We start from the raw sequence: 22,526 nt of genomic DNA, 5'->3' as shown, positions 1-22,526 counted from the left end.
CCATGTACAAAATGGGAAAAGGGGTTGAGGATGGATGGATGGATTTTGAACACAGGAAAGGAATACTGCCATGGAAAAAGTATCAGTAGCCCCTTCTGGAAAACATTGAGTGTGTCTGTGTGTGTGTGCATGACAAAAAAAGTTTAGTTATATCTCACTGAGCTCAAACTGTGGTGCATAATATTCTGGAGAGTCACTGATTATAGCTCCATTCTGCAGCTGTTAGTGTACAGCTGATTTGTGTACAACAGGTATCAGTAATCACCAGATACAATAGTGTGCATTTGCCATAACCTCTTAAGACCAGTCACTTCTTTCCATACATAATGCATGCAGTGGTCCAGCTTAAGATGTGTAATCCCTACACCTTACTTAAACTGATAAGAGTGGCATGAAATTTAAGACTTATTCCCCATCTACTACACAGAATATCAAGATTGCTACATAAAAGCACTTTTAACAATAAAATTATTTTCATTGCTGTGCCTGAAATCGTCATCAGTACACTTTGAAATGTTTTGTTTTTTTATGTGTTTGCCACCTGCAGAACAAAATGCTGCCTGTATATTATTTATTATTTATGTATATTCTTTAGTTGCTGAAGTTGATGATTTTGCTGTTTGCTTTTCTCCTTGCCCACTGCAAACATTGAAACAACAATGATTCACCAAAACAGAAAAGGAGATGTTAGCAAATGACACCATTATCAGCTGCCACTGAACGTGATCTCTTGTCTAATAAGATTGCCATTTCTACCTGATTCTTCTCTGGCCCATTGCTTTTAACATCATTTCCATGATTACCTTGAATATTAATATGGTCTCCAATACTGATGCTTGAGACAATTGTAACCACAGGAGTGTCAGCTGATCTTAATATTTTACAAATAAACTTGGTGTCAGACAGCTAATAAGATGGTAACTTTAAAGAACTTCTACTTATTTCCCATAGGAGAACATATAGTCTCTGTATTTGTGAATTCATCAGTTTCTCAGCCTGAATCATGTAAAATATCCACTACATACCAAATTCCCTTAGAAGCCCATGATTAACAGCAAATGGTCTTATTTTCTTTGTGTCTGGTGGGCGTTTTCTAGTAAGAGTCCTTCAGCTCAAACTAATCTATACATCTCTATATCTGCCATGAATAAATACATAGCTACAAGAAGGGCAAAAACTTGCACAGTAGACATCATTTACATTTACTATACCAGTAAGCTCTGTTTACAGACTGCTTCAAATATATATTAATATCTTTCTCATTGTAACAAACAAAACCAGCTTAAGCTGCATGAGTTATAGATGCAACATATCCATTGTTGACATTTCCAAGTTTTACTAGTATGTATGCTTCTGAAATACAAGTGAAACATGTTGGCAACTGCTGTGCTACACAAAATACTTACTTTGTTTTAGAGGGTAGTCAAGCTGAAGCAGGGTGGGGTCATGCCTCTTAACATCTAATAATAAGTGCATTAAAATCTAGAGAAATGTATGTAGGATTTTCCTGAAGAGTAGCTGGCACTGTGGTACAGAGGAATAAAACACTCTCTGAAATGCAGACAAATTGGGATTAATTATTGTGCTGGTTACTAGAGCAACCAGCCAGCCAGGCAAGGTGGAACCAACATCAGTTCATCAATCCTGGAAGGAAAGAGCCATCCTGCTTCTCAGCCCTACTGGCATCCAACAAAGGATCAGAGGTATTGCAGGCAGCAAAAAGGACCAAGATACATATGTCCTCCCAGTAGCTTCTCTTTACGTAAGACAAGGATCATGCAGAGAAGTGGGGGAGGCTGCTGGGCCTGAGATTGTATGATAGGAATGTGTCTAAGTACCCCAGGGAGTCAGGGCAAAGTCTCCTTATTCCCTGCTGGATGACGATCATAATGGATCTTTCTCTCTCTCCCCCTGTGGTCCAGCACACCAGGAAAGCAGATGTAAACAAATGGAATGATGGAGAGAATGGCTAGAACATGGACGGGGAGAGGAGAAAAACAACATAAAAACGTATTCCCCTAGGACTGGCTTATATCTTATTACTGTTTTAAGTTTTATCTGTGTTATCAGAACATGCATTTTAGATTGATCATTATAATAAGCCATCAGTAAGCTAATGTTTGCCAAAAGGGCATGCTTTACCCCACCCAAATCACTACAGAGTATATAAAAATGGAGTCCCTAGCCAACTGTATTGCATGCTAATGGATATAATGTTAAAAATTAGTAGGGTAAATATCCACATGTATCAACTAATTTTGTATCTAAAGTCTATCATCCTCCTATTAACTAGCGTTGTATCTAAAGTCTATTGTCTTCTTATCAACTAGTTTTGTATTTAAAGTCTATCATCCTCCTATAAACTAGCTTTGTAGCTAAAGTCTATTGTCCTCTTATCAACTAGTCTTGGATCTAAAATCTATTGTCTTCTTATCAACTAGCTTTGTATCTAGACTCTATCCTGTTCTTATCAATTAGCTTTGTATCTAAAGCCTTTTGTCCTCTTATCAACTAGCTTTATATCTAAAATCTATCGTGTTATCAACTAGCTTTATACCTAAAGTCTATTGTCCTCATCAACTAGCTTTGTATATAAAGCCTATCATCCTCTTATCAAGTAGCTTTGTATCTAAAGTCTACTGTATTCTTATCAACTAATTGTAATTAGCAACTATGAAACAGAAAAAAAGCAAGATGAAATGGTTGGCATTCATGAAGAAAGAAAGTAACTCATCACAATCAATTTCCAGGGCATGAGAAAGTAATTTTTGTTTCTACAGACTTTGATTTAAGCATTTTACTGTTTGAGAGGAGTTATATTATCAACCATAGTTTCATTCTTATGGCTTTGATTATAGGATGTTTTTGGTGATTATAGGACATCATTTTCAGGCCATAATGAAGGTGGTGTAGTCTCAGCAGTAAAGAGTGGTGTATAATTAAGTTCCGAATTGTCCTTATCATTTTAATGCTACAGCTATATTCATAAAATGAAGGCTCAATCAAATTCCAGTCTAATATCTTTTGTAAAATTATTAGACTTTCATACTCCTACCTCACAGTAATGCCAAATCCACTTTCATTGTTACAAATGTACTGCAGAAAATACCTCTCGACTGTCCAGATTTTTGCAGAATGTCCAGATTTTTGATTAGTTCCTCATATAATTTTTGGTTTTCAGGCAAATGATAGAGAACCGAAGTTACTAAAAGTCATTAAATGTTGTTGTTGTTGTTGTTGTTGTTGTTGTGTCTTTCTGCTTTTCCCGGTTAGGGGTCGCCACAGCGGAATAAAGTCATTAAATAATGACAGATATTTGAATTTCAGACTTCATATGCTTCAGAAGAAATGCATGATAACACAAAACTTGTAAGTCTAACAGCTTTCTATGTTTATAAGAGTGATATTTAAAACATGTCCCTATTTTGGGGCCTTTATACCCCCATTATTTTTGTCTTTGTCTAGATTTCTTGCACTAAGAGGTTGAGAGGTCTGCTGCAGGAGGTTTCATAATAAACCTTCCTGAATGATTTCTAGTGGAAATCTGGTACCGCAACATCGATCTGCTGAAATGACTTTCGCTTCCACTGCTGATTTTGGCAACTTTTAATCACAAGTGAGAGACTGCAAACCACTTTTACCAGTTTGTATTTACTATAGTTTTTGCCAGAAATTGATATGTAATATACAAAAAAGGGTATCCCCTGTGTAACATATTAGTTACTCCAGTTATGACATAAACTATAATAAATCTATCAGCTAAAATAGTCTACCAACTTGCACTAGAGATTTCAATGTCAGCAGAAATGACCGTGTCTGTCAATGTCATTTCAGTAGACTAATGCATAGATATACATACAGAACCATTTTTAGCATTTGAACTCCAGTTCCCAGCATACACTGTCCATCTGTTATAAATCTTTTTGTAGATTTAATTCAGGCCCTGTTTCAAACATGGAGAGCACAAGTGCAGAGCATATGCTTTTTCATGATATTCTTCCACAAAGAAAATTCCACCCTTCAGCTCCCACATCCAGGAGTATGTGGCATTCCTTCTGTAGAGAGAACAAACCTAAATCTATGCTTTTCCAAAGTGGGGTAGAAAATGAACTAAGTAAGTGAATGCCCTTACATATTTATCTGGATATTCAGAGTGCATAGATTTGTGTTACTTTGGCGTTACACACACTTTTGCCAGCACCCATTGGGACACTATCAATAACATACAACTATTTTGGGGCTATAATACTTGCATAAAAAACTAAAACTACAGCCTAAAATAAAAATTAATATAGGGAGAGTAGCAGATCAGTCTATTAGTGATACACACTATCAAACCTTGGAAAAAGGAGCCAAATAGATGAATTCAAAGTTTTGGCAGTTTTTCACTTCACCGCAAAGTTATTTAGGTTGATTCTTCTTTTAATAAACCAAGGCTCGTATGTATCACATCATGTATCCAAGCAATGCAGTAGAAAAGCCAGCAGTGATACAATCCACACATAAAGGGCCTCACTGAGATAGATGCCTGGTGTCAAAGCCATGTCCTGAAGCTCAATGCCAAAAAGTGCATTGTCATCCCCTTTGGTAAAAACTCTGTACCCATGAACTACCACATATGTGGTAGTCTACTTAACACCAAAAGTGTGATAAGAGACCTTGAGACACAGGTGGACAGTAGTCTCTCCTTTGATAATCACATCACCACAGTAGTCAAGAAATCCTTCTACGTGGCACACCTCATCACAAAAGGTTTCTCATCCAGAAAAAAAGAGGTCATTGTTCCCCTCTACTCATGACTCATTAGACCCGTTATAGAGTACAGCACCCCTTTTGGTATGTACCTCACAAGACATCTACAACAACTGGAGAGGCCAGAGAAATACCTCACAAACAGGATTACTGACCTCAAACAGATACCCTACGCAGACCGTCTCAAAAAACTCCAGCTTTACTCTGTCGCATATCGCCTACTCAGAGGCAATCTCTGCCTAACATACAAAGCTATGTCAAAAGCAGAGCTGTTGGACATGCTCCACTTAAAGAAATCCCAGTCCCTCCGAACTACACTCTGTAGGGACCTAAACCTTGTCACCACAATAAACAGAACATACTGGAGGGATAGATTCCTGTTCCAGAGACTTCCCATACTCTGGAACAGACTACCTATCTATGTCAAACAGAGCTCCTCATTAGCACTCTTCAAGAAAAATCTTGATGATTGGATGGGAAATAGGAAATTCACCCCAGGGATAACTTCTGTGGCTCTGCTCGACAGGGGCACAGGCAAATAATTTCTTGGGTGGCAAAAGCCAGGGTACCTTTTTGGCTAGGCTTATATAGGCCCTAGGGCCAGTAGCCTTGTACCTACCTATGAACCTATAATCTATCCCAATGACCACAGTAACACTGACGATGACAGAGAGTGACAGCCTATCCGAACGACCCCAGTATAACAATGATGGCAGATAGTGACAGTCTATCCCAATAACTACAGAAACATTGACAATGATGGCAGATGACAGCCTATCCCAATAACCACAGTAACAATGACAGTGATAGTGGAGTGTGACAGTCTATACAGATGAGCAAATTAATATTATCGGTGATGAAGAAGAGTGACAGCTTATTTCAATAATTACAGAAACACTAACAATGATGGCAGATAGTGATACCCTATGAAACACTCACAGTGTAACTGACAATGGTGGCAGATAGTGACAGCCTATCCCACTAAACAAAGAAATACTGACAATGATGGGAGATAGTGATAGGCTAACCTAAATAACCACAGTAACTCTGACAGCCATGCCAGAGAGTGACAGCCTATCTCAATAGCCACAGTATAGCTGTCAGTGATGGCAGAAATTAAAAATCTATCCCAATAACCATAGAATAAATGACAATGATGGCAGACAGTGACAGCCTATCCCAATAACTATAAGAAGATTGACAATGTTGGCAGGTAGTGACAGTTAATCCCAGTAAACACAGATTATACCAATACCCACAGTACAACTAACAATAATGACAGACAGTTACAGCCTATAATAGTCACCACAGAAAGACTGACAATGATGGCCCACAGTGTTAGTCTATGCCAATAACAATAATAATAGAAACACTGACAATGACGACAGATAGCAGCTATCCATCCAAATACCCACAGCATTACAGACACTGAGGGGAGAGAGTGACAGCCAATCCCAATAACCACAAAAAACTGACAATAACGGCACAAAGTGATGGTCTAAAAAATACCAAAAGTATAACTGATAATGATGGCAGATAGTGAGAATCTGTATCACAATTTGCAGAAACACTGACAATCATGGTAGATAGTGACAGTCTACCCAATAACAACAGAATAACTATCATGGATGATAGTGAAAACTTATCCCAATATCCAAAGTAACACTGACAATGATGCTGGTACTAGTGACAGCCTATCCCAATAAACAGATTAAATCTAGCAATGGTGGCTGATATTAATAGCATATCCCTGCAGTGGTGGTGCTGCGGTAGCGTTGTCACCTCACAGTTAGACGTTGCCCATTCGATTCTCAGTTAGAGCATCTTCTGTGTGGCGACATGCGTGAATGGGTGTTCCTTCGTTGAAGGTTGTGCATTAGGCCCGGCAAGCCAGCATGTAAAACTCTACTGCCAATCATTAGCGGACCGGAGTTCTGCTGTGGTGACCCCTAACCGGGAAAAGCCGAAAGACACAAACATCCCTATAACCACATTAACACTGATCAGTGGCGTAACTACGTTAGAAGCACCCTGAGGCAAACTTTTCCTAGGCGCCCCAACATTCCCCCCGGGAACCCAAGCCATCGAGATGACCGAAGCCAAAGAAATCACATATAGTCACGTTCGCTTGACCTATGACAGTGGCATAAAACACTGAAATCTGGAGACGTGCTATTTCAGCAAAAAGTAAAAAAAAAAAAACAATTATAAAACAGTACATTATATAGATACCAGAATGTGAATTGTACCTCCATTGTTCAATCCTACTCCTAGAATGACTTCTTGCGGGCTTTGTTATCAGCAAAACTATCAATGATCTTGTCAGTGTCCACGTCTTCCAGGCGTCGGCTCTCAATCGACAGAATGGCTAAAGAACTAAGTCGAACCTCAGACATTGTACTACGCAAGAATGTCTTTATCAACTTCAACTTCGAAAAACTTCTTTCAGCTGGCAACTGTCACAGGAAGTGTCAGATACAGCAAACAAGCAGTGATTATATCCGGAAAGCTGGAAGATGATTCTGAATGAGTTATCAAGATGAATTCGGCCAAGTCCTTGATAGATTTCAGCACTGACAATGTGACACTGAAAGTCATTTTGAGCAGGAGCAGTTGATCAGACAGCTCATCTGAAATGTCATCCGAGTACTCCGTGATCAGACTCTTTGACATCTTCAGCAGTTCGTCATCATTCGTTTCAGTAATTGTCATAGGTTTCAAGCATGTGAAGACTTGGTCAGTATCTCGCAGTGACTTGAACCGTGTTGTTATCTGGACAATGGCGTAGTCGATGTTTCTGTTGAACACTTCTACCTTATAGTGCTGTTCTGCTGACTCCAGTCTGCAGTCATTTGAAAGTTCATCGTGAAACTTCTTGGCACGAGAAACCCTCTCTGAACTGTCAGACTCGGACGGCATGCCCCAACTTTGAGCTAGCTCCTTGGCCGAGAACAAAACAGTCTCCCAGTTGTTGCGAAGTTCACTCAGGTCCTTCAGTAGTAATTCCAACAGAACGCAAACAGATGTGACATCGGATTGTTGTGACTGCATTTTCTTGGAGATAATGTCTAGCGGTCCCAGAATGCGCGACAGTAAAACAATGTTCATCATTGACGAAAAGCGTTCAAAATATTTCTTCAGCGACGATGCCTCGCCTTTCTCATTACTGTCCTTGCCAGTCAGTGACAACACAGTCAACAGTTTCATCACGTCGACAAACCGGCTGCGAAGAGCTATCAAGGCTTGATTCCATGATGACCAACGTGTAGGACAAAGTCGTTTTAATGTAATTGAGCAGCAGCTATTATCTTTCTGTAAGTGATTCCATCTGCTAATAGCACTGAGGAATACATACAGCTTTTCCAGCATGTCAAAAAAGTTCTGAATGTCCTTCACATTCTTAACAGCATCATTTATGACTAAATTTAATGCATGAGCACTGCAGTGAACATAACGGGCCTTTGGTGCTTTCTGCTTCATTAAAGACTGGACACCCTTGTAAGCATCACTCATGTTGGCGGCTCCGTCATATCCTTGACTGCGAATCTTCTTCATGTCAGTGACACTTTCAGTTTCCTTTGTAATTACGGATGCCAAATCTTGACCCTTCTGGCTTTCAACATCGGTGAACCCCAAGAACGATTCCTGGATATGCAAGCTTACCGGCCTCCCTTCGTCATTCTTTTTGACAGTCACATACCGAAATATTTTGCTCAACTGATCCATCTTTGAGCAATCCACTGTTGTATCCATTATAAGAGATACAAACGGTGCGTCGGCCATTTCGTCTATGATCTGCTGCTTTACCTTTCTTGCCAGAATGTAAATTATTTCATTTTGAATCGACCCGCTCAAGTACTTGGTGGTTCCTTTTGGCTGCTTCAGCAAGTTTTCCAAAACAGGATCGTACTTGGCAATTAAGTGAATGAATTCCAGGAAACATCCTCGTGAGCCGGGCCTGTCGTCGTCGGTGCAGCTGTCATTTTCACGGTGACCTCGAAATGCGATGTTGCATTTTGACATGGTAATGATCAGATTCACTATGCGATCCAGAACACAGTGCCAGTACTTACGGTCTTGCATAATCTGTTTGTCAGTCAGGACATCGACACTGACATTGTTCTTCCAATTAGTAAAAATCTGACAAGCTTTTGCGTGGGTCGCTGAATTTTCGTGTATCTGTATGGAATGCGACAAATTCTTCCAGTTACAAATACAGTCAGTCCATGAATCACCAGTTCTTATCGGTGATGCAAGCAGCCAACATGGAATGCAGCAGCACTTGTCACCAGCCATGCTGTAGGACAACCATGTTCTTCTGAAACTCAAGCCAGACTTCGTTTTGCGTGTGTGGAAATGTTCCTGGAAGCTGCGGCCTTTATTAAGACCTTCTGCCTGTTTCGGGAACGGACCAGGCGGCTGCAATGCACCACCCATCACAACAAATCTCTTTTCAAAAGCGCTTAATGTCTTGCTTACAAAATATGCTCGGTCAGCAGAGGGCGGTAGCAATTCTGTCGATGCACTTGATTCTGGTAGTTGAGCCTCATGTTTAGGAAAATTCTGTTCATTCAGGGCATCATCGGATTCGGAGTGAGTACTGGCATTCTTCTGATCGTCCTCTGGCTGCCAAATATCTTTGTTCATTATCCCTTGTCCTTCTTCCAGCTGTTCCAAAGTCACACTACAAGATGCTTGTGGAGCAATAAAGTATGCGCTCAGTTTTGGTACTTTTTTCAGCAGTTCACTTTCTGCAACCTATTTCTGTCTCTCTCGCTTTCTACGCTGAGCACCACTAAGCTTTTTCTTGGCACCATCACGGGAATTCATACTCATCCTTCTGTCTGGATGCAAAGCAGTCAGAGCAACATACGACTATGCCAAATCAGCTGCTTTGTGAAAGAAAAATATGTGTTACCACCATACATTTTACTACCAAGGTCCCTGTGCAAAACAGTCAGAGCAACATACCACTATATATATACCTGATTGAGGAAATCATGTGTCTCATCCAACATTTTCTGTTGTGTAGAGACAGTGATAGTGCACTGTAGAAGAGAAGCTGGATGATGCAAGATAAGCAGCCCCCCCCCAGATATATACTATGTCACCTCACCTCTGCTCTCTTGTAAATAAAATAATGCAAGGATAATGCAGTTGATGCTATCAGATGCACAAATATCATAAGAAGACTGACCCACATTCAAAGAAAATACATTTTGCCAGTGGCAGATAAATATTAACTCTGGGCTGTCTTCAAAATCATAGGCCCCTTGAACATGAAACATACACATGCTCTTTGATACACCTTCCTGACTGTATTACATTATATTCCTTGTACAATATAGTACAGTTGTTAGACGGCATTTTAAGTGTATTGTTTTGAACATTTTTCCAGTAAACAATGAAACAAAATGCATACACCAATGACAAAACTGCCCAATTCAGAACATTTCCATCATAAAAAGTCTACTCAACCTTCTATAGACCACCAGTATCAGTAAATATGCGCAATCTCTGAAGTAGTAAAATCCACATTAAAGAAATCTGTAACTAATAAAGAGGTTGCTGCTAGCAAACAACTTTATATGTCATTGTTTCATTTACAAATAAAGTGCCTGTTGTTGCCCTTGAAGAATAAATTGCCTTTGTTGCATGCATTAAAACATAAGCTAGTAATACCGCAATAGGGAATGGATAGCAAACTGATAACAAGTTCATAGTTACTAGGTATCTTTGCCAAAAAGGACTGCAGCATCCACCTCCCTTTACAACACAGTGCAGTATCAGCAATGCATCTACCTACTGTGGGAGTAGAACCCACAGCCTTCAGCATCAAATATAGCCCCCAAACATTCAGTGAATTCAGTTCTCACCACAGCTCTCAACCTCTTAGCAAAAAACACCCGGACAAGGCCAGTAATGGGGGAATATAGCCCCCAAACATATTCAGTGAATTCAGTTCTTACCATAGCTCTCAACCTTGGCACAAAACCTGGATGAAGCCAATAACAGGGGGAATACAGTCCCAAAGATAGGGATAAATTTCAAATATCCATCTTATACACTTAGACAATTGCTAGAATAAAAGCTTTTGTGTTACCATGCACTTTCTGAAGAATATGAAGTCTGATATTCAAATGAGTGTCATTTTTTTTTAACATTTGTTAACCAGGAAAGTCTGACTTGGAACAAAAGCTAATTTATAGCAGAGGCTCAGGGAGAAACACTCCAGACACACACACACACACACACACACACACACACACACACACACACACACACCTCTCACTCTGAAATCCCCCACACCCACACACACTACACGCAGGTTCTAGAGCAAGTGCTAGTCACTGGGGTTCAGATTTTAGTGCTACTACTAAGAAACCAGCTAGTTCTAAGGGAACATTTCAACAACAGACTTTCTGGCACCTGTAATAGTTTAACCGTAGCCCTGCAGTGCTGCACAATGTGAAAAATACACACACACATATGTTTTTATGCCAGAAAGTTGAAAGGGATAGAAATCCGCCCAAAATAGCTAATAAAATTACAATGTCAGAGCTGGAAACCACTCCTCTAGCGTTAGATAGGCAGTACAATGCTCACCACTCCCACTGGTAAGCAGCAGGACTTCCCTCTACCACAGCAAGGTCTGGATAGCTCTGAACACAGAAAATAAAGTCTTGAAGCTAGCAAAGCCCAGGATCTGGACTATACTAGTTAGGAAAGGCGGGAAACGAGTAAAGATAGTATTTTTTTTTTAGTTAAAACAGGCTAAACAATACAATAATACAGTAAATAAACACAGAAAAGGCTAACACACTTGAGTGTAGCCCTAAACAGTAAATGCAATTAAAACTATCATTTATTTGTCTATCTATCTATCTATCTATCTATCTATCTATCTATCTATCTATCTATCTATCTATCTCTATCTATGTGTGTGTGTGTGTGTGTGTGTGTGTGTGTGTGTGTGTGTGTGTGTGCGCGCACTTATGCAGCATCATTTGCAGTCCTCTGCCATTGCAACAACCAACGCAAAATTTAAAGTAACGTTGAGTTAATTTATTTAAAAAAAAAAAACATCATGTATTACTTTCATGCATATAAAGGTTGTATTGCAGTTGTATTATAATTTTAGTTTTAAATTATTTGATATTCATTTTCTATTAGAAACATTTTATTTTTATACAAGTCTATTTGTTTAGTAAAATGTTTAGATGTAAAAGTCACTTCTAGTCATACACTCTATCTTTAAATGAGAAATTATTAAATGTTCTAATTCTCCTTTTAAGATGGGCATTTCTTTCATCAGAAGGGGTAGGTTGTTTCTGCTTCTTGGAATAAAATATTGTAGTTCTTTTAACCTGTTTTCTTTCTCTTGCCTTTTATTTAACAGTACCCCATTTCCTGCATTCCCCTGCCATTAAATAAGCCCTCGTGGATGCTTTGACTCCCTCCTGCCATAGGATATGCAAGGTGTTCTTCTTTCTCAATCCCATAATCCATTATTACTAAATGCATCCCATCCTTTAGTTTGACTTATTATTTCTTAATTCTGCAATTGTACTGGGCCTGCTTCCAGGAGCGTGACCCATAGTGTCTAAATCCATTATCCTTGTCAGAATTAATGGGGCATGGTCTGTAATAAATCTATGTACTATTTCTGTCTTTATTACTTTTATATCACCTTTTCTGCTTACAAGAAAATAGTCCATTCTGCTGCTGTGGAAATCTGAAACCCAAGCACTTTATTTAAAAAATTATACAAAAATAAACACAACAGCTTGGTTTTATACATGCTGCCAATTTATGAATATTTGGAGTAAATGTGCTGAGAAGAGTCACTAGACCAGCCCACTTACTCAGAAAACAAGCAGCAGTACTATGTTAGGAAATATTCTGTGGGCTGGAATATGGCAGACTACGTTTACAGATGGCTGCAAGTTGGGATGTTGACTTCAATACAGACACTAGCATTTTTCAAGAAGGCCGCTCTCTAACAAAAGGTGCCAAGGCCATGGTCTTAAACTCAATGCCACACTCACACACACACACACCTCTCACTCTGAAATCCCCCACACACACCCTCTCACTCTGAAATAAATCCTACACACACACCTCTCACTCTGAAATAAATCCCACACACACACCTCTCACTCTGAAATCCCACAGACACACCTCTCACTCTGAAATCCCCCACACACACACCTCTCACTCTGAAATCCCACACACACACATAGCCGGCCTTAGGCATAGGCCAACTAGGCGGTCGCCTAGGGCGCCGGTCTAGCAGGGGCACTTTTCCAGTATTTATTTGGTGTAGGTAGACCAGGATGGGGGCACCAGGTAGTGTGGTGGGGGGCACAGTGGAACCCTTTTGCCTAGGGCACCAGTTGACCTAGGGCCGTTCCTGCACACACACCTCTCACTCCGAAATCCCACACACACACCTCTCACTCTGAAATCCCACACACACACACCTCTCACTCTGAAATAAATCCCACACACACACCTCTCACTCTGAAATCCCACACACACACCTCTCACTCTGAAATCCCATCTTCCACACATTACTCACTCTGAAATCCCATCTTCCTGTCCGTCCGTCCATCCGTCCGTTTCAGTTCCCGCTCGCAAGTAGTCCTCGACTAAACCGAACCGCTCGCTCGCAAGTAGTCCTCAAACTGTCCATTTTGGTTCCCACTCGCAAACTTGATGTGCTGCACTGCACGCGATGATGTCAGCACGCCCGCGGCCCGCGACTACACTTCTTAAAGACGAATGCCCTAAAAAAAAAAAAAACTATTTTTTTAAATTAAATGCCCTGCCCAAAGTGCCCCCTGCTGCTTGGAGCCCTGAGGCAATTGCCTCATTTCAACTCTCGTAGTTACGTCACTGACACTGATAATGATGATGGAGAGTATCAGCCTATCCTAATGGTTATATTAATACTGACAATGATGGCAGTCACCAGCTATTTCAATAACCACTGAAACACTGACAATGATGGCAGATAGTGGCAATGTAGCCCAATTATGAGAGAATAACTAATGATGGCAGAGAGTGACAGCCTATCCCAATGACCACTGTATAACTGACAAGGATGGCAGGTACTAACAGCCTATCCCTATAATCCCTAGCACTCATAGTGATGGTGGAAAGCAACAGTCTATCCCAATAACCATATTAATCTTCACAATAATCGCAGATATTGATTAGCTATCACAATAACCACCGAAAATGATGTCAGATAGCCCCAGTCTATCCCAATAACCATAGTACAACTGACAATGATGGCCGATAGTGACAGCCTGTGCCGATAACCACAGTATCACTGATATTGATGTTGGAGAGTAACAGCGTATCTCAATGATCATATCAATGTTGACAATGATGGCAGACAGTGATGGTATATCCCAGTAACCACAGTATAATGGACAACAATGGCAGGTAATGACAGGCAATCCCAATCACCACAGAAACACTAATAATGTGGCAGATAGTGACACTCTGTCCCAATAACTGCAGACTAACTGACTATGGCAGGTAGACACAGCCTATCCCAATGACCACTGTATAACTGACAAGGATGGCAGGAACTGACAGCCTATCCCTATAATCGCAGTAACACTGGTATTGAAGGTGGAGAGTAACAGCATATCTCAATGATTATATTAATGTTGACAATGATGGCAGATAGTGATAGTTTATCCCAGTAACCACTGTGTAACTGACAACAATGGCAGGTAATGACAGGCAATCCCAATCACCATAGAAACACTAATAATGTGGAAGATAGTGACACTCTATCCCAATAACCGCAGACTAACTGACAATGGCAGGTAGACACAGCCTATCTCACTGACAAAAGAAACACTGACAATGATGACAGATAGTGACAGCCTATCCCTATAATCGCAGTAACACTGATATTGATGGTGGAGAATAACAGCATATCTCAATGATTATATTGATGTTGACAATGATGGCAGATAGTGATAGTTTATCCCAGTAACCACTGTGTAACTGACAACAATGGCAGGTAATGACAGGCAATCTCAATCAATACAGAAATACTGCCAATGATGGCCAATAGTAATAGTCTATACCAGCAGCCACCAAATAACTGTCAATGGCAGATTGTGACAGTCTATCCCAACAACCACAGTATAAGTGACAATGATAACAGACAGTGACAGTCTATCCCTATAACCACAAGAACACTGATAATGATTGTGGAGAGTAGTAGCTTAGTCCAGTGATCATATTAACACTGATAATGATAGCAGGATAGTGACCTGCCATTCCAATAACCACTGAAATACTAACAATTATGGCAGATACTGACAATCTATCCCAATAACCACAGAATAACTAATGATGGCAGGTGGCAACAGCGTATCACAATGACCACAGAAACATTGACAATGCTGGCAGATAGTGGCAGCCTCTCCCAGTAACTAGAGAGACATTGACAATGATGGCAGAGTGTGACAGCCTGTTCCAATGACCATGGTAAAACTGATAACGATGGTGGAGAGTACCAGCCTATCACAATGACCATATTAATATCAACAATACTGTCAGATAATGACCAAGCCCAATAATCACTGAAACACTGATAATGACGGCAGATAGTAACAGCCCATCCCAATGACCACTGTATAACTGACAAGGATGGCAGGAACTGACAGCCTATCCCTATAATCACAGTAACACTGGTATTGATGATGGAGAGTAACAACATATCTCAATGATTATATTAATGTTGACAATGTTGGCAGTTAGTGATAGCTTATCCCAATAACCACTGTGTAACTGACAACAATGGCAGGTAATGACAGGCAATCCCAATCACCATAGAAACACTAATAATGTGGAAGATAGTGACACTCTATCCCAATAACCGCAGACTAACTGACAATGGCAGGTAGACACAGCCTATCTCACTGACCAAAGAAACACTGACAATGATGACAGATAGTGACAGCCTATCCCTATAATCACAGTAACACTGATATTGATGGTGGAGAATAACAGCATATCTCAGTGATTATATTGATGTTGACAATGATGGCAGATAGTGATAGTTTATCCCAGTAACCACTGGGTAACTGACAACAATGGCAGGTAATGACAGGCAATCTCAATCAATACAGAAATACTGCCAATGATGGCCAATAGTAATAGTCTATACCAGCAGTCACCAAATAACTGTCAATGGCAGATTGTGACAGTCTATCCCTATAACCACAAGAACACTGATGATGATTGCGGAGAGTAGTAGCCTAGTCCAGTGATCATATTAACACTGATAATGATAGCAGGATAGTGACCTACCATTCCAATAACCACTGAAATATTAACAATCATGGCAGATACTGACAATCTATCCCAATAACCACAGAATAACTAATGATGGCAGGTGGCAACAGCGTATCGCAATGACCACAGAAACATTGACAATGCTGGCAGATAGTGGCAGCCTCTCCCAGTAACCACAGAGACATTGACAATGATGGCAGAGTGTGACAGCCTGTCCCAATGACCACGGTAAAACTGATAATGATGGTGGAGAGTACCAGCCTATCCCAATGACCATATTAATATCAACAATACTGTCAGATATTGACCAAGCCCAATAATCACTGAAACACTGATAATGACGGCAGATAGTAACAATCTATCCCAATAACCACCGAATAACTGATGATGACATGTAGTGACAGCCTATCTGGATGAGCACAGAAACATTAACAATGATGGCAGAGACTGACAGGCTATCCCACTGACCACAAGATAACTGACAATGATGACAGAGAGTGACAGCCTATCCCTATAATCACAGCAACACTGATAATGATGGTGGAGACCATATTAATACTGACAACAATCACAGATATTTATCAGCTATCCCAATAACCACTATAACACTGGCAATGATGGCAGATAGTGACACTCTAGCCAATAACCACATCATAATTGACAATGGCAGGCAATGACAGCCTTTTCCAATGACCACAGAAACACTAAACAATAATGTCCTAAAGTGACAGGTTATTCCTATACCCACAATATAACTGATGATGGCAGATGACAGCCTATCCTAATGACCACGTTAATGATGGCAGAGAGTGTCAGTATATCCCAATAACAACAGTATATCTAACAATGATGGCAGATACAGACAAATTATTCCAATAATGACAGTATAGCTGACAATGATGGCCAAAAGTGATAGCTTCTGCCATCACTGGTGCTGATGGTGGATATTAACAGCCTATCCCAATGATCATATTAATATTGACAATGATGTTGTTTTCCTATGATCATTTTTTACAACTACATTTGTGAGACAGAATTAACAATCCTCTGGATGTTGTATTTTACTAGCCCTTATGTTGTAATTTGCTGGCTAAATGACTAGATCACTTAAGCAAAGACCAGCAATATTGTGGAAGTCAAAATGTTCAGCAGTACTGTAACATCCTTGCACAAAGAATGCACCAAATTATATATAAAGCCTTTTAAATAAAGTGAAATATCCCCTTTGCATATGTTAAGCTATTACTTTTCACTCTGTAGTATTAGATAGCAGTACCCATCAGAGCATCAAGACACAAATACTTTATGTTGCTTTCCCACAATTCTTTTTCATTCACATTTATGTGGTAGAATGAATGCAACCACCAGATGCCGTATTTTACTGCCTTTGATGCTATATTATCCATGGTTGAAGGAATACAATGTTCTAACACAAAGAAATCAGGATCATAGAATACTCTAATTAACACACAGCACAGTCACAGCCAAATGTAAGTAACAAACCTTATATTTGTTATCATATAAAATGAAAGGAAACATTTATTTTGCCTATGTTTGTCTATTACATCTCCCTACTTAATATCGGAGAATTAGCCCTGTGAAAACATCCAGGTCATAATGTATATGTGTGTGTGTGTGTGTGTGTGTGTGTGTGTGTGTGTGTGTGTGTGTGTGTGTGTGTGTGTGTGTGTGTGTGTGTGCACGTGCGCGCATGCGTGCACACACACTTTTTCCTCTCATTACTGTTATTATTAAAAACTTCCACATACAAGTAAAAATTAATTGTTTTTGTTGTTAAAAGTAAGCTATTAGTTCTCATTACTGGATATCAGCGTGCTCATCAAGATTTAGTGTTGTTTTCCTATGATATTTGTTTTTACAACTGCATTTGTGAGATATGATTAACATACCTCTGGTTGTTGTATTTTACTTGCTCTTATGTTGTAATTTGCTGGCTAAATAACTAAATTACTTAAGCAAAGACCAGCATAATGTGGCAGTCAAAAATTTGTCAATTACTGTAACATTCATGTATAAAGATTGCACTGAATGATATATGTAGCCTTGTAAAATGGAGTGAAATATTCCTCCGGCATATATGGGCTATTACTCCTCATTATCAGGTATTAGACAGTAGTATTTGTGAAACATATATATTGCTTTCCTTTGATCATTTTCTGCAGTAACACACCTTTCTTATTACTGTGCATCAGAGAACAGTTGTCATCAAAACACAGTGATGCTTTATATTGCATCCCTATGATCATCTTTTAATGACTGTATTGTCACAGCAGAGTTAATACAGCTTCCAGATTTTGCATTTTAATGGCCCCCATGGTCTGCTTTTATGTGGCTGAATGAATACAGCACTAAACTATGCAAAAACTGACATACCATCACAGCCAAGGTAAATTGGCTCAACATACTTCAAAGGACAAATGGTTATGGGGAAGCAATACATAATATTTTGCTCTTGATAAAAATCACACTACCTTCACCATTGTGCCCATATGTTGAATTAGTACTATCAATAAATGCTATGCTTTGTATGACTGAATTAATATAGCATTGACCTGTTCAAAGATCAGCATCACGGAACAGTCAAGGTGTTCTACAATACTGTAATTCTGGTCTCACAGGAGTGTCACAGCACCAGTTTACTTTAGCCAGTGTTTTGTTTTTGTTGTTGGCAAAATAAGTAATGATTATACTGTGCACCCTTATATAGCTGAAATAATAGAACATTGAGATATTTACTTTATACTTCTGTTTGAAAACATCATTCAACAAAACAAGTACCAGCATCACATTGATGTAATTAATCTGTGCTCTCATAACTGCTGTAGCAGCATTTTGCATTAGTATGTGTTTTGTTTTGTTTTGCCCTGGATTAATTCAGCATTAAAATTAACAAAAGGAAATAATTCTAGACTGCTGAAGCACAGTATATGTTTTTATATATTAGAAACATATCCCTAATAAATTGAAAATGGTGGGGTTAGTTTTTCTCTTTATCCCTGCACAGCATTCCTCTTCCTAATTATTAACAGCATCACATGGAAATAATCTCATTAATATTTATGAAGTTGGCCTATTGTCATGAATATTGATTTTTCATTTACCTGCATACTGGCTTCAAGTGGAACTCATAGACTGAAACAATATCTTGTGCTTAAACGTGTATGTAAACTAAAACACACAAAAAGAAGAATTTCAGAGCTAACATAAAATACATTTATCTGTGTAATGTGTATACATGTTGTGTATATTACACTTGCTAAGTACAGGGCAGCTGTAAATCACTGCATATCTTTCAGTTATTCATGATTGTCAGAAACACAGCTGACTTTTTTTTTTATTTATTGTTAATGTAAAACACTTAAAACAAAGCAATATAGGGGTGTGGCAAGGATGCTGACAAGCTAGCAGCAGATTTCTCCTACTCTGCTACTTCATTTTTATTTATGACAGGAAATTATCTTTCTAAATTATGCCAATTGATTTTTCTAAGTAGATATAACTACTTTAAGTCATTCCGAAGTATATTATAAAAAAATTATAACTCATTATTTTATTATCAATTTTTTATCTGGAAAATTCTTCACTTATAATCCTGAAGTGAGTCACACAAAAACAAACTCACAGGACTTATCCTTGAAAAAAGTATTTCAGTCTGTTCTTACTAATATATACGACCTTTCAGTGAAAATGGATAAAATAGACAACAAATAAGATAACTTTAAAGATAAATGCTCAAAACAGGTGAAACAAATTCAAGAGACTTTAAAACAACAGAAATCTCAAATATCCAGAATAGAAGATGCCATAAGGGTGATTATCCAAAGAAGAAAACAATAATGAATTCCTACTGAAGCAAAATACTCTACTACTAAATAAAACAGATTATCTGGAAAACAGATCGAGGAGAAACAGCATTCATATTTTTGGTTTGCCTGAAAAAATATAAGGAGGAAGCATGGCAAACATTTTAACATACTGGCTCTCTGAGATTTTGCGCTTGCCTGAAGCTATGTGATATGGCAGAGAAAGAACATACAGATCGTTGGTTACATCTTCCGCAAAAAAATAATCATTCAATGAGATCTACTATTGTAAGATTTTTTTTCATCTCAGGACAAATAATTAGTCCTTAAAACTGCCTGGTCCAAATCTCCTATTAAGATAAACAATAGAATAATAAGGTTTGACCATGATGATTCTGTGCTGTGATGTCTAAGAGGAAATGCTTTTTACTTTTAATAAATGAACCCAAGAAAAGACAGATTAAAGTTCACTTGTTACAAGACATAAAATATTTCTTCCTGATGTAATCAAATCCTTTGAAGACTTGGACACTGCTATGAACTTCCTGAAAAATAATAATATACTAGAGTAAATTGAAGATATGGATTGAAACAACAGCTCCTTGAAAAGACAAGCAGAAAGAAATAGATGGAAAATTAGTGAAAAAAGAAAGAAATGAAAAGAAAAATTACTCAAAGTAATTTGCATAATGTTTTTCAACCTTAATATACAAAGACAATTCCATTTTCTCATGATAAAATTTACCCATTTTCTCTAAATAGTCCTAAAAAAAGAAAAGAAAAAAACTTGGATGCACTATTCGTTAATGTAAATAAGTTTTTTTTTTCCTTTCATTTAAAATTTAATGCCATTGATTAACATATAACTTCTTGTGACTATTACATATACATTTTCTTTAGTTAAATAAACATAGGATTATTAATTCTCTTGCTGCTATTATTTTATCAATACTTAGTATACATTCAGGTTTTCTTTTCCTTCTCCCTTTATAAACTTATTATATTAATTTAAGTCTAACAAATAATCATAGATTAATTTAGTTAGCTTAGCTTGCTTCCATTATTTTAATATCTAAGTGCCTATATTTCAACTTTGAGATATATGTCAGTTATGATGTATTATTGGTGTTTGACTGGGGTCTAGAAGGTTAAATATAGCAAGATGTACCTGCCTTTGATGTTTTGGATTGTGCTATAGTGGTTGGACTTGTTAAATGGTAGTATTGTTGGTGTGTTTGATTTTAGACTTTTAGAAGCGATGCCTTTGTTGTATGATCTCTTAGACTGCTCATTATATTTATGGTTGTTCTTGTTTACTTGTACAGAGATTTGAGGGTTGGATTTGATGCTTATGACTGGTGTTATTTTCTTTTCTGACTTTTTTGTTTCCTTCATCTCTCCTTTTCTTCATATATATCTTTTTTTGCACTGGATTTTAATGACAAACTGATTGGTATGGTGCTGTAAATGCAAAGGGAATGGGGAGTGAATCTGCTTGTTTTGGTTGGTTAGAGCTTCTTAAGAGAAAATAGAAAAAAATGGCAGTTTGCTCTATTTGAAAAGCCATGAACAAATTCTATATTAAATTCAAGTATCATAAACTTGAGCACTTAGTTGTGTTGGAGCTTGTCCATTTTCTTTTAGGGTGGCTTGAACTTGGTAGGGTTTCCAGCTGAGGTTGTGAGCCAATTTTATGTTGTACAGTGAAGAGACTGTGCGAAAGTTGTCAACTATCATTCAGAAGGAAGTGGGTGGTTCAGACGCTCAGCTGGAAGGTCAAAGAACAGGAGTACTAAATGGATTTAAACGCAGTGTTCTCTCTCACAGATGATTGAAATGTATTGGAAATTAAAACTCAAATGCTGCCAAAATTACAGCAAGCATAAATAGTTTAAATACTTGTCAAACTCTAGACCTTTTTTAAATCTGCAGATGGGCACATGACTGACATGGCTCAGGTCTGATCAATTCAAGTTCCAAGCTTTATTGAGTACTGTAGCTTTGGAATCTTTTTAATTTACATGGTAGCAATATCATATAGCCTGATATCTGTGGTACCTTTTTGAATGGCACCATATGCCTAAAATGAAATTGGTCGTACTTTTTGTGTGGGGAGTGTGCTTTTCTGAGCAACTTGACACCTATGGTTTGAGTGATTAATTGTGCTTTAGAGGAAGGAGTCTTCAGTTGTGCAACTTTGCAGTATTTCAAGGGGATTACCCTTCTCAGTGGAGAAATGACTACCTTGTACATCTCTTGCCTTATTCTATTTCATGCCGCATGCTGCCCAAGGCTTTTTTCTGTTTCTTAGTCTACTTATAATTACATATAAGCATTGTTTAAGTAAAAAGTGGTCTTAGATTGAATAAAATAATAAGGAGGGTATGAAGTGCTCTCCTTAAACATATGCTTGGTGCAGATGTAATTTTCTCTTTTTTTTTGTGTGCTTCTATCTTTTTGTTATTTTTGCTTGTTACTTTTTTGCTGACCCCTCTATATAAAGTAAACGTGTTAATTCTGTTTTTTTTTTCTTCTTTTTCTTGTGACAAGCACAGATTTGTTTAATATGAGGCACATTTGTTTTTTTCTGTCAATTTTACTGAATTCTCATTAGACAATCTA

Source organism: Protopterus annectens, chromosome 7.part0 (genome assembly GCF_019279795.1).
Source record: "Protopterus annectens isolate FY-2018-M chromosome 7.part0, PAN1.0, whole genome shotgun sequence".
Lineage (NCBI taxonomy): Eukaryota > Metazoa > Chordata > Ceratodontiformes > Protopteridae > Protopterus > Protopterus annectens.
This window is presented reverse-complemented; position numbering follows the sequence as displayed.